At 42.6% G+C, this 12,785-nt stretch overlaps 1 pseudogene; it reads right to left on the bottom strand.

Annotated features, from left to right (window-relative positions):
• Nucleotides 1-262: 262 nt before the first annotated feature.
• Nucleotides 263-815, bottom strand: LOC121758262 (annotated as a pseudogene).
• Between the last annotated feature and the right edge of the window lie 11,970 nt (nucleotides 816-12,785).

Raw genomic sequence — 12,785 nt, forward strand, 5'->3', positions numbered from 1 at the left:
GTACTAAAATTTGTAATACTAAAATTTGAATAGTTCGAATAGTTCCAATTTCCGAAAATAATTTGTAGTACTAAAATTTGATTAAAACGATGCACTTTCCTTTTTAGTTTTTAGTTTTTTTTATCTTAATCCCGTCTCCATGTTGGATATTTTCATTAATAGTAGTAATAATAATCACTAGTATGATACTCCAAGGTCACAATAACTAAAGCTTTATATGCTAACATTGAAGAGTTGAGAAAATGTGGCCCAAAAAGAAGGGTCTGAGTTGAGGTGTCAATTTCCAACTATTTGTCCTCATCACAAAAATAATCAAACAGTGAAGCAATGACATCCAACAAGGAAATAACTTGGTAACCACCCTTGAGATCATTGACCACATCATAGGGGATTGGAGTTACAGTCTCTAATGTTGCACCTCCCACCATGAATCCGGGCTTCGGCCCTTCTGCCTGCCTCTTTGTGCTGATGATTTTACCCTGCGCCTTTGCATCACCCTTCAACTCCTCGTTCTTCTTGTCAACCTGATTGCTGAACATGGATTCTCTTCCTTATGATTCTGTTGCCAACCTGCTTGTTGACTTCAACGCCGACAGCACGCTTGGTAACGTTCCAGACCCGGCCGGTTCGGCCATGGTAGAATTTGTGGGGCATGCCTTTGTGGATCGAACCGTTAACTTTGACATCCACATAGTCTCCGATTTTGTAGGTGAGGTGGAGAGATGGGTCGGACCCTTCTTTCTGAAGGCCCGCGAGAATGAATCTCTGGTACGCGATCTCAATCCGTGCCCAGCCGCCATTGTTGTTGATTGATTGAGCTGAATTTGAGTGATGCTTTTTGAAAATTTTCTTTCTCTAATTAATATACTCAACTACTCGCTCTGTCCCAAGATAAGCGACTCACATTCCTTTTTGCGACGTCCCAAGATAAGTGAGTCATTTCCTTTTTTGGTATTCTCTCTCTTACTTTTTTTTCTCTACTTTATTAACTCTCTTACTTTATTCACTTTCCACTTTACTAACAAAACTTCATTTTCTTAAATCACGTGCCGAAAAGTTTGTGATCACTTATCTTGGGACGGAGGGAGTACTTCTTTTCTCTCCAATTAAAATATTCATCTGTCTTTCTCTCTCCATTTAATACCCCATGCCACCAACATTTTCTCTTTCCTATTAAACATATTAATCAACAATCGACGACTCTTAAAATCTCGTGTCGACTAAGAAATGTATCATCTTAGCCGAGACAGAAAATGCAGTTGAAAACATAAAAAAATGTTACTCCATCCGTTCTACAAAGTTTGTCACATTTTGCCGTTTTCACCCGTCCCACAAATTTGTCCCAATTGGAATCTTTCCAAAAATAGACATAGGACCCTTATTCCACTACACACCTCTATTTAATACAAAGTGAAATAATTTCTTAAAATCTGCGTCGGGTTAAACTGAGATAAACTTTGTGGGACGGAGGGAGTAGAATTATTAAGGGCATCCACAACCTCGGCTTGGATTCAGGCCCCAAGTCCCCTCCACATCATCATTATCCTAAATTTCAGTTGTAGAGCACAACTCATCTAACCCTGCAGGTCCCATCCAGACCCTTACTATTAAATTGCACTATTCACAACTCCAACCTATGTTACTTGTAAAAATTGAAAACGCTGTGCAATTATAACATGGAAATTTATTTTTAATTCGAAAATAATAAATTTCCAACATATAATTATAAATTATACAATAAATTAAAAAAAATTAAAAACATCCAAAAAAACAGCTCCCTCTTCTTCCTCTTCCAAACTAAAAAAAATCAAAAATTGGGGCTTGCGGTCTGGCCCGAAGCACCTCCAACGCCGGGCCGGGACTCGTTGGGGCACGGCCCGTAAACCTCCAACACACAGCCGGGACGGACCTGGGTGCGGCCCTGAGACGCGACTGCGTCACCAGGCGCGGCCCAGGCCGCGAATATGCTCCCTCCAACGCGTGATGCCGCGGGCCGGGACCCAGGTGCGGTCTGACCCGCTGCGTTAGTGATGACTCGTATGAGTCTAATAAGTCAAAATGCGCCCTGGTGCACATATTTCAGAAGATCTAGTATCACATCTACATATCTCTCGCATACAATTTTGTTAAATTTATTTTATATTAATTAAAAATCTCCAATAACTATTTACAAATTGATTGTCACAAAAATAGTTATATATTTCTCATGCCACAAATATAACAACACTTATAAACTCAAGACTCCATTTAGTAAAACACACATGATATACTTTTTTGAAATAATTAATAGATTGCATAAGTATTAAGAATTAGCACTTGATTTTATCACATTCAAAAAGCCTAACAAAATTGAATTTACCATGATACTTTTTTGAAATAATTAATAGATGAACACTAAATTTGTACAGAGCCCACATTTTATTAATTTGTACAGAGGCCATATAGTGCTTAATTAAACCATTATTAAAACGCATAATTTCATACATTGAAGAACCCACATTTTCTTAGTTCGGCCATATATCCTCATGTAGAAAATCAATTTATATTTTTTTTAAAAGACCAAAAAAATTCGGAAATTAGAAATGAATCCTAGATTCATGTTTTGAAAATCTAAAACGACTAATCCTTGATGCATCGTCAAAGTTTGTCCGAATCAATCTCTAATTAGAGTTTTAGTCCGAATTGTATTGGTCAAGACCAAAAATAGAAAGGCATATCTATATCAAAAACAAACAAACAATAAGAAACAAAATCAATAAGAAAGAGTAGGGAATATGTCGGATGTAGTTTGAGAAAAATCATATTTGTGGCCCAAGATAAAATGAAATGGAGAAAAGATAAATACTAACTACATTTTCACATGGGAATCGATGTGGCAGTAATTGAAAGAATGAAACATCACTCCGGCCTCGATTAAAGTACAATGCCCCCAAATGTCACAATTTAACGGTATAGTTTCGCACAATATTTTACAAACGGGATCGGTGAGTGAACAGGTAAAGTTACTGGTTTATGGTTCAATCGGTCGGACCAGTCTAATTACTCGTCGAACTGTTTTTACTAATATAAATTTATAAAATTAAATATATACTGATGGGGTACGGACTAAACAAGCCCAACAGCAGTGACGGCCCATCAGCCCAAAGCCCAAGGAAGAGTATGAGTTCGGCATTACCAAAGAGTTCGGCCTCAGCCTACAGCTCGGTAAAAGCCAACCAATCAAGCTCTGCTCTCAAGTCGGCACCAAGCTCTCAGATCGGCAACCAAAGCAGTTCGGTCTCAGTAAGAGTTCGGCCTCAGCCTACAGCTCGGCAAAAGCCAACCAATCAAGCTCTGCTCTTAGGTCGGCATCAAGCTCTACTCTCAGATCGGCAACCAAAGCAGTTCGGTCTCAGTTTTCGACCGAACAAGGAGTTAGTGGACCCATGCAGGATTTCCACGACTTCCAACATACCCACTACCACGTGGCGTCAACTCAGGCCACGATCTTAGGCCATGACCTACACGACCTCCACGACCTAGAGTGATGATGTAAGCCACGATCTTAGTTCAATGTATAAATAGAACTTAGATCTGATAGAAAGGGGTTGGAAGCTCTCTAGAGAAAAATACCATATAGCAAGTCTGTGTTGTAAGCTGTAATTCCAGATCAAGCAATACAAACCTGCCCCCATTTCTCCCCGTGGACGTAGATTTACCTCAGTAAATCGAACCACGTAAAATTCTCTGTGTCGTGATCTGTATTTTCCTGCATTTACTAACATCAACAATTCGCGGAATCATCACTGGCGCCGTCTGTGGGAACCAGAGAACAAAATTTGTGATAAAGCGAATTTTTGATCCATTTTTTCCACCCAAAAAATGCATACCAGATCGCAGAGTACCCGTATTCCTGCCCGTGAGAACCAGGAGGAAGCCAATCCATCCCATAGGTCTGGAAAACAGCCTAGGGATAAATCCACCACCAGTTCTCATGGCGAAGGAACAAGCCGCTCCAAAAATCGTCCCACTGAGTCTTCCCAGCAGCCTGATTTGAATGAGGCTGTCAAGCTGTTCTTGGCTGAGAAGCAGGATGAGTTCTTAGCCTTCCTGCAAAAGAGCCAAGAGCCGAAGACGAAAACGGTGGATTCTCATTCCTCATCCAGACATGAAAGTCACTACCGCAGTAGTGCCGTGTCTTCCAGGAAGAAGAATCCTCAACCCCGACACATTCCTGTTCCTCCTCGGTACCGGAATCACAGGAGATCTCCATCTCCTCCATACCGAAGAGATGTCGGGTTCGCCATGTACGGAGCATTGAAGACTCCGTTCTCGGATGATATCACCCGAACTCCCCTTCCACAGAACTACCGAACTCCGTCGATAACCTATGACGGACTCGTGGATCCTCATGACTTCCTGGGACGCTATCAGTATAATATGGCGAACCAAGGTCTCAATGAGGTCCATATGTGCAAGCTGTTCCCCGAGCTGCTCATCGGGAACGCCAGAAGGTGGTTCGACAGCCTTCCTCAAGGCAGCATTAGATCCTACCGAGATCTGATGGATGCTTTCCACAGGAGGTTCTTTCAGAAAGCGGAAGCCCGAAATACTTCGGCTCAGCTGCTTTCTATACGTCAAGGTCGCGACGAAAAGATCAGCGACTTCCTGACGAGATTCCACAAGGAATGCCTACAGGTAGATAATCTCAATGATCTACTTGTCATTTCGGCATTCCAAAATGGAATCCTGCCCGGAGCTCTCTACAGAAAGCTCGTGGAATGCAGTCCGCAAACAGCTCAAGAGATGTGGGACATTGCGGACCAGTTCTCCCGAGCCGATGAGGCAGACCGTCGAAAACGGTCTTTAGACAGCTCATCTAGAGGAGACGAAAAGACGCCCGATCATAGCGATCAGAGGCTTCCTCGCCGAACACCTTCCCCACCAAAGGAGGGATAGCGGTCATCCGAGGTGATCGAAAAAGAGCAAGTGTGTTCGCAGATTGCGCTTAAAAGTGCCGAGCAATCAGTTCGGCACCATCAAGCATAGCAATCACAGCAGCCGGAGTCAGAGGCAGGCGAAATGACCGAGGTCACACCGGAGCCGAACTCAATGGTGTACGGCACTGAAGCTGTGATTCCGGTTTAGATTGGCATACCCAGTCCCCGAACTCAATTTCTCCTCAGAAATGAATGGTGACGGACTGAGAGCCGAACTAGATCTTGCCGAAGAAAGAAGAGAATTGGCCTGCATAAAAGCAGCCAAGTACAAGGAGCAAGTAGCCCGGTATTACAACCAAAGGGTGAAGAAGCTGCAATTTCAAGTGGGAGATCTCGTCTTGAGAAACAACGAAGTAAGCCGAGCAGAAAAGCTGGGCGAACTCGAACCCACATGGGAAGGTCCATATCGGGTGTCAGAAGTCCTCGGCAAAGGGTCTTACAAATTGACTCACGTGTCAAGAGCACAAGTACCCCGAACATGGTACGTTTCCAACCTCAAAAAGTTCCATTTGTAAGAGACAGTCCGGTCAATGTGCTTTCTTTGGTTTGCTTGGTCTTTATTTGTCTCTGTGCGTTTTGTCTCTGTGCGTTTTGTCTGTGTGTTTTGTCTGTTTCGGTGCGTGTCGTCTCTTACAAATGTTACTGAGGTATCTTGTTCTTCGAAGGCTGATCCCCTTCTTAGAACATATATATAAGCCAACGATTGTGAGTCAAAGCTTCTACAGAAGATACAAGACCACAATTCAGCTTAAACAAGCACTTCGTCTGAAACGAGCTGCAACAAGCCAACGATTGTGAGTCAAAGCTTCTACAGAAGATACAAGACCACAATTCAGCTTAAACAAGCAGTTCGTCTGAAACGAGCTGCAATAAGCCAACGATTGTGAAGTCCAAGCTTCTAAAGAGGATACAAGACCACAATTCAGCTTAAACAAGCAGTTCGTCTGAAACGAGCTGCAATAAGCCAACGATTGTGAAGTCCAAGCTTCTAAAGAGGATACAAGACCACAATTCGGCTTAAAAATCAAGCACTTCGTCTGAAACGAACTGCAACGAAAGTCCGATTCTCGCGATAAAACTTGCCTGAATTAGGACAAGGGAAAGTCCGATCCACGCGATAAACCTCGCCGAATTAGGACGACCAAGTTCGGTCAAAGAAGTTTACCTCATAAGACCGAGGACGACCATGTCTAGTCAAAGAGGTTTACTGCATAAGACCACTTCGGTTAACTGGGAAAGTCCGATCCACGCGATAAAACTCGCCGAATTAGGACAAGGGAAAGTTCGATCCCGGCGACAAAAATCGCCAAATTAGAACACAAACCAAGTCCGGTCAAAGATGTTTATGTCATCAGACCAAAGACGAGTCCAGTCAAAGATGTTTATTTCATCAGACCAAAGACGAGTCCGGTCAAAGATGTTTATTTCATCAGACCAAAGACGAGTCCGGTCAAAGATGTTTATTTCATCAGACCAAAGACGAGTCCGGTCAAAGATGTTTATTTCATCAGATCAAAGACGAGTCCGGTCAAAGATGTCTATGTCATCAGACCAAAGACGAGTCCGGTCAAAGATGTTTATTTCATCAGACCAAAGACGAGTCCGGTCAAAGATGTTTATTTCATCAGACCAAAGACGAGTCCGGTCAAAGATGTTTATTTCATCAGATCAAAGACGAGTCCGGTCAAAGATGTCTATGTCATCAGACCAAAGACGAGTCCGGTCAAAGATGTTTATTTCATCAGACCAAAGACGAGTCCGGTCAAAGATGTTTATTTCATCAGACCAAAGACGAGTCCGGTCAAAGATGTTTATTTCATCAGACCAAAGACGAGTCCGGTCAAAGATGTTTATTTCATCAGACCCAAGACGAGTCCGGTCAAAGATGTTTATTTCATCAGACCAAAGACGAGTCCGGTCAAAGATGTTTATTTCATCAGACCAAGGACCAAGTCCGGTCAAAGAAGTTTACTTCATAAGACCGAGGACAAGTACGATGAAATTTTTCGCTAAGCTGTAAATACAGTGTTAGAAGCGAAAACAAAATTTCATTTTTCAAATCTTGTTCGGCACACAACTCCGCTACCCTACGAGATGGCGTTACGCTATTACAAAGGACTATTCTACTGTCCAGGGTTGCTAAAGTTGAGCCATCTATTCACAAAATCCTCGTGAAGCTGAGTTCGGGCGTTCCAGGCAGCCGCAGAATAAGCAGGTCGACGAGATGCTCTAATCGACCTGCCACCTCTTCTCTGAGCCCGGGAAGCCCTAGCACCTCGGCGGCGAAGAGTCTCTTCACGAAGCATTTGCCGATCTTGCTCACTCATAACCACAGCTCTTCTGCGAACTTCAGCCCGTCCTTGACTTGACGTCTCCGGTTGTCCCTGAGTTCGTTGCTGACTTGGAGTAGGGTTTTGAGCAAGTGAATCAGAGGTTTGAGCTGGAGTACTAGCATCTGTTGGCGGGAAATGCCGGAGGAATCTCTCAATTGAGGGACGCCGGGCAAGAACTATGTCGTACCGAGAGGCCCAGCGCCGCAATGATGTCACGACTTGTTGGCAAGCCGAGCTCTCCAGCGCATTGTTCCTCCGGAGTACATTATATTCCTCCCACAGTTCGTCAACTCGACTCTGAACATCTGATATGGTCATTCCCCCGCGCACACGGATGTAATCCTCGTACGCAGTCCTCTCAGCAATGGTCGTATTCAGCTCGGCCTCCAGATCATTCTTATCGGACTCTAAGTCCTTATTATCGGCATCCAGCTTCACTAAACGAGCCAGAAGCTCGTCATTCTTCGTCTGATCGGCTATAGCTCTTCTCTCAGTTTCGTCCAAAGCCGAAGAGTACAGCCGTTTCCAGTGAAGTATCTCCATCTCCTTGGGTACAAAGCAGCTATATTAGTTCGGCAGCTGTACCGAGCAGATAGTAAAATACAACAGGAATAAAGGCGAGTACGAAAAGCTATACGAAGACAAGTGTAGAGAATTTTTCATTCACAAGGAAAATTTTTTACACTAGGGCTTCAAGGCCATTTTACAAGGAAGAAACTAGACTAAGAGAAGGGAGACGAAATCATACTCCGCCAGCTTCGTCTCCGGCTCCTCGGTCTGGTACAGCTTCTTTCTCCTGGGCTACCTCAGCCTCGGCCTCGCCTCCTGCCGGCCTCGCCTCCGCCTCCTGATCGGCCTCCTTCTCCGGATGCCCGGCCCGCTCGACTTCGGCCTCCAGCTCCAGCGGCTCGGCCTCACCCTCTCCGTTGTAAGTCGAAGCGGGTGAAACGGATCCCACAGAGGCAAAGATAGCCTCCAGGTTCTCGTCCCGATCAGCTCGACAACTCCGGACTCGGTCTGCAGAAAGCAGGACCGAGGATGAAGCGAGCTCCTCAAGGAGCGGCAGATTCTGAAGCCGAGCTGCTATCTCTCGGCTGTACAGAGGCAGCACGACGTCGGCCCCCTGCTCGCCCTTATCGGCAATTAGCCTTACCAGACTACCGACAAAGGCCGAGAACTGGCTGCTCAAAAAGAGTTTCTCCGTGTAAACACGGAGACCCTCTCCTTGGGCAACCACGGCGGCAGCATCACTCCGTTTCGTCTGCTCTCGCTGGATGACGAGCTGGTTTTTGGCAAACTGAGCTTCATCCTGGGCCGAAATCCTAGCAGCTCTGGCTTTCTCAAAGTTTGCCTCAGCCTGCTCGGCCCGGTGACAAGCAGCCGCCAACTTCCTCTGCATCTCAGCATAGTCGTTGGACGCTTTGGAGAGCTCGACGGCGACGAGCTTGGAGAGCATATCGTTCCTCTGAAAATGGATAAGGAAAAAAGTCAACAGAGGGCACCAAAAATACAGGACAGAAGCCAAGCCAAAGAATCAAGAAGACAATTCACCTCGGCGAAGTCCGTGGGCCATAAAAATGGCTCACAGATATGCTCCGAAGGAGGCGCCAAGACCACGTCTTTCTCTGGCGCTCTCGGGGGCTTCTGGGTCTTCCCCTTCCTACTTGCCGAAGTCGACTCCGGCTTCTTTGGACCCGAAGAAGTCTTTTGCCTCTTCGGATTGTTCTCGGCATCAGGCGCCGAGCTGGTAGCCTTCTCTCTCTCCGGCTCCTTGGACTCCGAAGATTTTCGGGTAGCCTTGTTCAGCATGTACACTGCCAAAAAGCAAGAAAGCAAGGTTAGTTTTCTTCGTTAAAGCAGTAGAGCATAAAGATAAAGAGAAATCCTCACCCTCGGCCTCTTCGTCCGAAGACGAGATGTCGAACACGACGTCGCCCTTGACGAGCTCAGACTCCGTGTATTGTTTCCTAACTATGGGAATCTTGTTGAGCTCGCCATCGAGCTCGTCCAACGGTTCAGGCCGAGGATGACGGATAACGGACTTCGGCCCTCTCCAGGGAAAACTAGGAGCCGCAGTCCTATTATAAAAAAAGAAGCGATTTTGCCATTTCGGCCATTTGGTTTTACAAAAGGCCCTAAAAGGCTGTAAAGGGACCAAGTAAAACCAAGATCCCTTCCTTTTAAACTGGAAAAAATTAAGGATTGCCCTCAGAGACAGATCCTTATCTAGCCTACGCAGTTCGGCAGCAAAAGCCGATAAGTGCCTCCAAGAGTTCGGAGTCACCTGACCTAAAGGGAGTTGAAAAAAATCTAGCAACTCTACAAAGGCAAGGGGAAGGGGGAAACGAAGCCCGCATTCTAAGCTGGCTTCGTAGACGGTGGCGTAACCTTCCGGCGGCGAGTCCGCCCTATAAAGGTCGTCAGGAATCGCAACCTTCCCCCCAGGAAAAGAGTATTTTTCGTGAAGGGATATCACAGTATCCTTACTCAAGATACTGTGAAAATACTCTACGGTCTTCTCCCCGGATTCTTTCCGGCTAGAAGACCCCTTACCCCCTTCACCACCGCTACCAGACTCAGACGAAGAAGAAGCAGACATGGTCCTTACTCTTTGCAAAATCTGAGGAAATTTTTGAAAGCGGAAGAAAATCTTTCACGCAAAAGATAGAGAGTGCAGAAGAAGCCAATAGCAAAGGTGTTCAAACGATGAAGAAGGGAGGTATTTATCAGATTCGGCGAAGATTTCAAAATCGTCACACCGTTTCGAATCCCACCTTTTCAGGATTCAACGGCCGGATTTTACTGTCGCATTTAATGCAGTCACGTGCACGGCACGTCCCCTGACGTCAGCCTCCCCCGTACCTTTATCCAGAATGCCGAAGTGACTCGCTTCGCCGAAGTGATTCACTTCGTCTTTCGGGGGGGGTAGTGATGGGGTACGGACTAAACAAGCCCAACAGCAGTGACGGCCCATCAGCCCAAAGCCCAAGGAAGAGTATGAGTTCGGCATTACCAAAGAGTTCGGCCTCAGCCTACAGCTCGGTAAAAGCCAACCAATCAAGCTCTGCTCTCAAGTCGGCACCAAGCTCTCAGATCGGCAACCAAAGCAGTTCGGTCTCAGTAAGAGTTCGGCCTCAGCCTACAGCTCGGCAAAAGCCAACCAATCAAGCTCTGCTCTTAGGTCGGCATCAAGCTCTACTCTCAGATCGGCAACCAAAGCAGTTCGGTCTCAGTTTTCGACCGAACAAGGAGTTAGTGGACCCATGCAGGATTTCCACGACTTCCAACATACCCACTACCACGTGGCGTCAACTCAGGCCACGATCTTAGGCCATGACCTACACGACCTCCACGACCTAGAGTGATGATGTAAGCCACGATCTTAGTTCAATGTATAAATAGAACTTAGATCTGATAGAAAGGGGTTGGAAGCTCTCTAGAGAAAAATACCATATAGCAAGTCTGTGTTGTAAGCTGTAATTCCAGATCAAGCAATACAAACCTGCCCCCATTTCTCCCCGTGGACGTAGATTTACCTCAGTAAATCGAACCACGTAAAATTCTCTGTGTCGTGATCTGTATTTTCCTGCATTTACTAACATCAACAATTCGCGGAATCATCATATACTATATAAACTATATTAAATTTTGCAATGATAAAATATAATTACAAATACATTAAATAAAATTAAATCTTAACTATAATTAGTTATATATGTGAAATTATTAAATACTATAAAAATATGAAATATAGTGAATGATAAAATATAATTAATTTTATTTAATAAATATATAATTAGTGTAGATAAAAATTAATATTTTATATAAAAACAGATAAAGATCATATCATTACCATATACTCCTTCTGTCCCACAAGAATATGCACTATTTTATTTTTAGTCCGTCCCACAAGAATATGAATAGTTCGTAGATATTATGTATAATATAACTATACAAAAATTTTAAACAAAAAAATGTATATACGAACTATAAATTATACAATTAAAACATACTACTTCTGTTCCAAGAAAGATGACTTCTTCCTTGAGCGGCACGAGATTTTATGTAGTTTTATTTTGTATGTTTAGTGGAGAGAATAAAGTAAGAGAGAGAATAAAATAGAGATAAAGGGATTTCCATTTTAAGTAATGGGTCATCTTAGATGAGACAAACTAAAAGGAAAGTGAGTCATCTTCGATAGAACGGGGAGAGTATTAAACTTGAAATAATTATTAACAAATTACAAAAATTTAAAGCGCTTTGATTCACGATACATGAATAAGGATCATCTAAATCAACCTCATTTGAAACCAACCATTGATCAAGCTTTTTTCTTCCTTTTATTAGTAGCACTACTTATATTCCCTTATAGCTAACTTACATCTTTTTACACTCATTTTAGGAAAATCACACTAAATAGTTAATGTAGAGAAAAGTAAAGAAAATGAGAAAAAAATGTAGATAAATATTTTTATATTATTATTATTATTATTTTATCCTTTTTTCAAAACAGAGTGTAAAGAAACAGTGAAGGAACAAGGGTAGCAGTAATAAAAGACAAAAAAAATTCTTGATCAATTGTCGACTCATGCCTTAGCATGCCACCTGCACCATTTCTGAGTGTAGCGAGTGGTTCGCCAAATCTCGTGACAATATCTTCATGTCATAATATTTTTGTGATATACTATATAGGTAGCGCAATATCTCTCTCCATACACAGAAATTTATTATACTATTATTTTTTTATTAATAAATTAATTTTACCAATAACTAATTATAGATATAAATATGATTATATTTTGTCATGTCAAAAATATAAAAGGATTTTCACACATCACAATATTAGATACATCCTGAAATATCACTAAATGACACATCTTTATTTTCGTCAGATACTAATTTACGAACATTTATAAATATCAGAATTCTTCAAAAAGTTACAAACAATTATAAACATACGAATAGCACTTATTGCAATATTTGTTGAATTTTGAAATTTACTCAAACCTTGGTTATTTTAAGTTTAACTTAATCTTGGCTAAAATTTAAAAGTTCAAGGCTCCAATTTTATTTTATAAAAACGCATATGATAGTTTTTTTTTTGTTTTTTTGAAATCATTCATAGATAGCATAATTTTAGGAATTCGCACTCGATTTTGGTTCACATTCAAGAAGCAAAAAAAAAGGATGAGTTCAGTCTAGGCTCCAAATTAGAGGAACAAGCGAACAAATATATGATATAATATTTTTCAATATTACCTTTCTACGTGGAAAATCAATTTACAGTATTTTTAAGAACACAATAATTTCGGAATTAGAAAAGAATCCTATATCCTTGTTTTAAGGTGATAGACATCGTCAAAGTATCTCCAAACACATCTCTAATTAGAGCTTTAGTCCAAATTCATTAATAAAACATAAAAAAAGGAGAGCCATATGTATATAAGAAAAAAACAGAAAGAAATTTGTGGTA

The sequence above is a fragment of the Salvia splendens genome, chromosome 12 (genome assembly GCF_004379255.2).
Source record: "Salvia splendens isolate huo1 chromosome 12, SspV2, whole genome shotgun sequence".
In the NCBI taxonomy this organism is placed as follows: domain Eukaryota; kingdom Viridiplantae; phylum Streptophyta; class Magnoliopsida; order Lamiales; family Lamiaceae; genus Salvia; species Salvia splendens.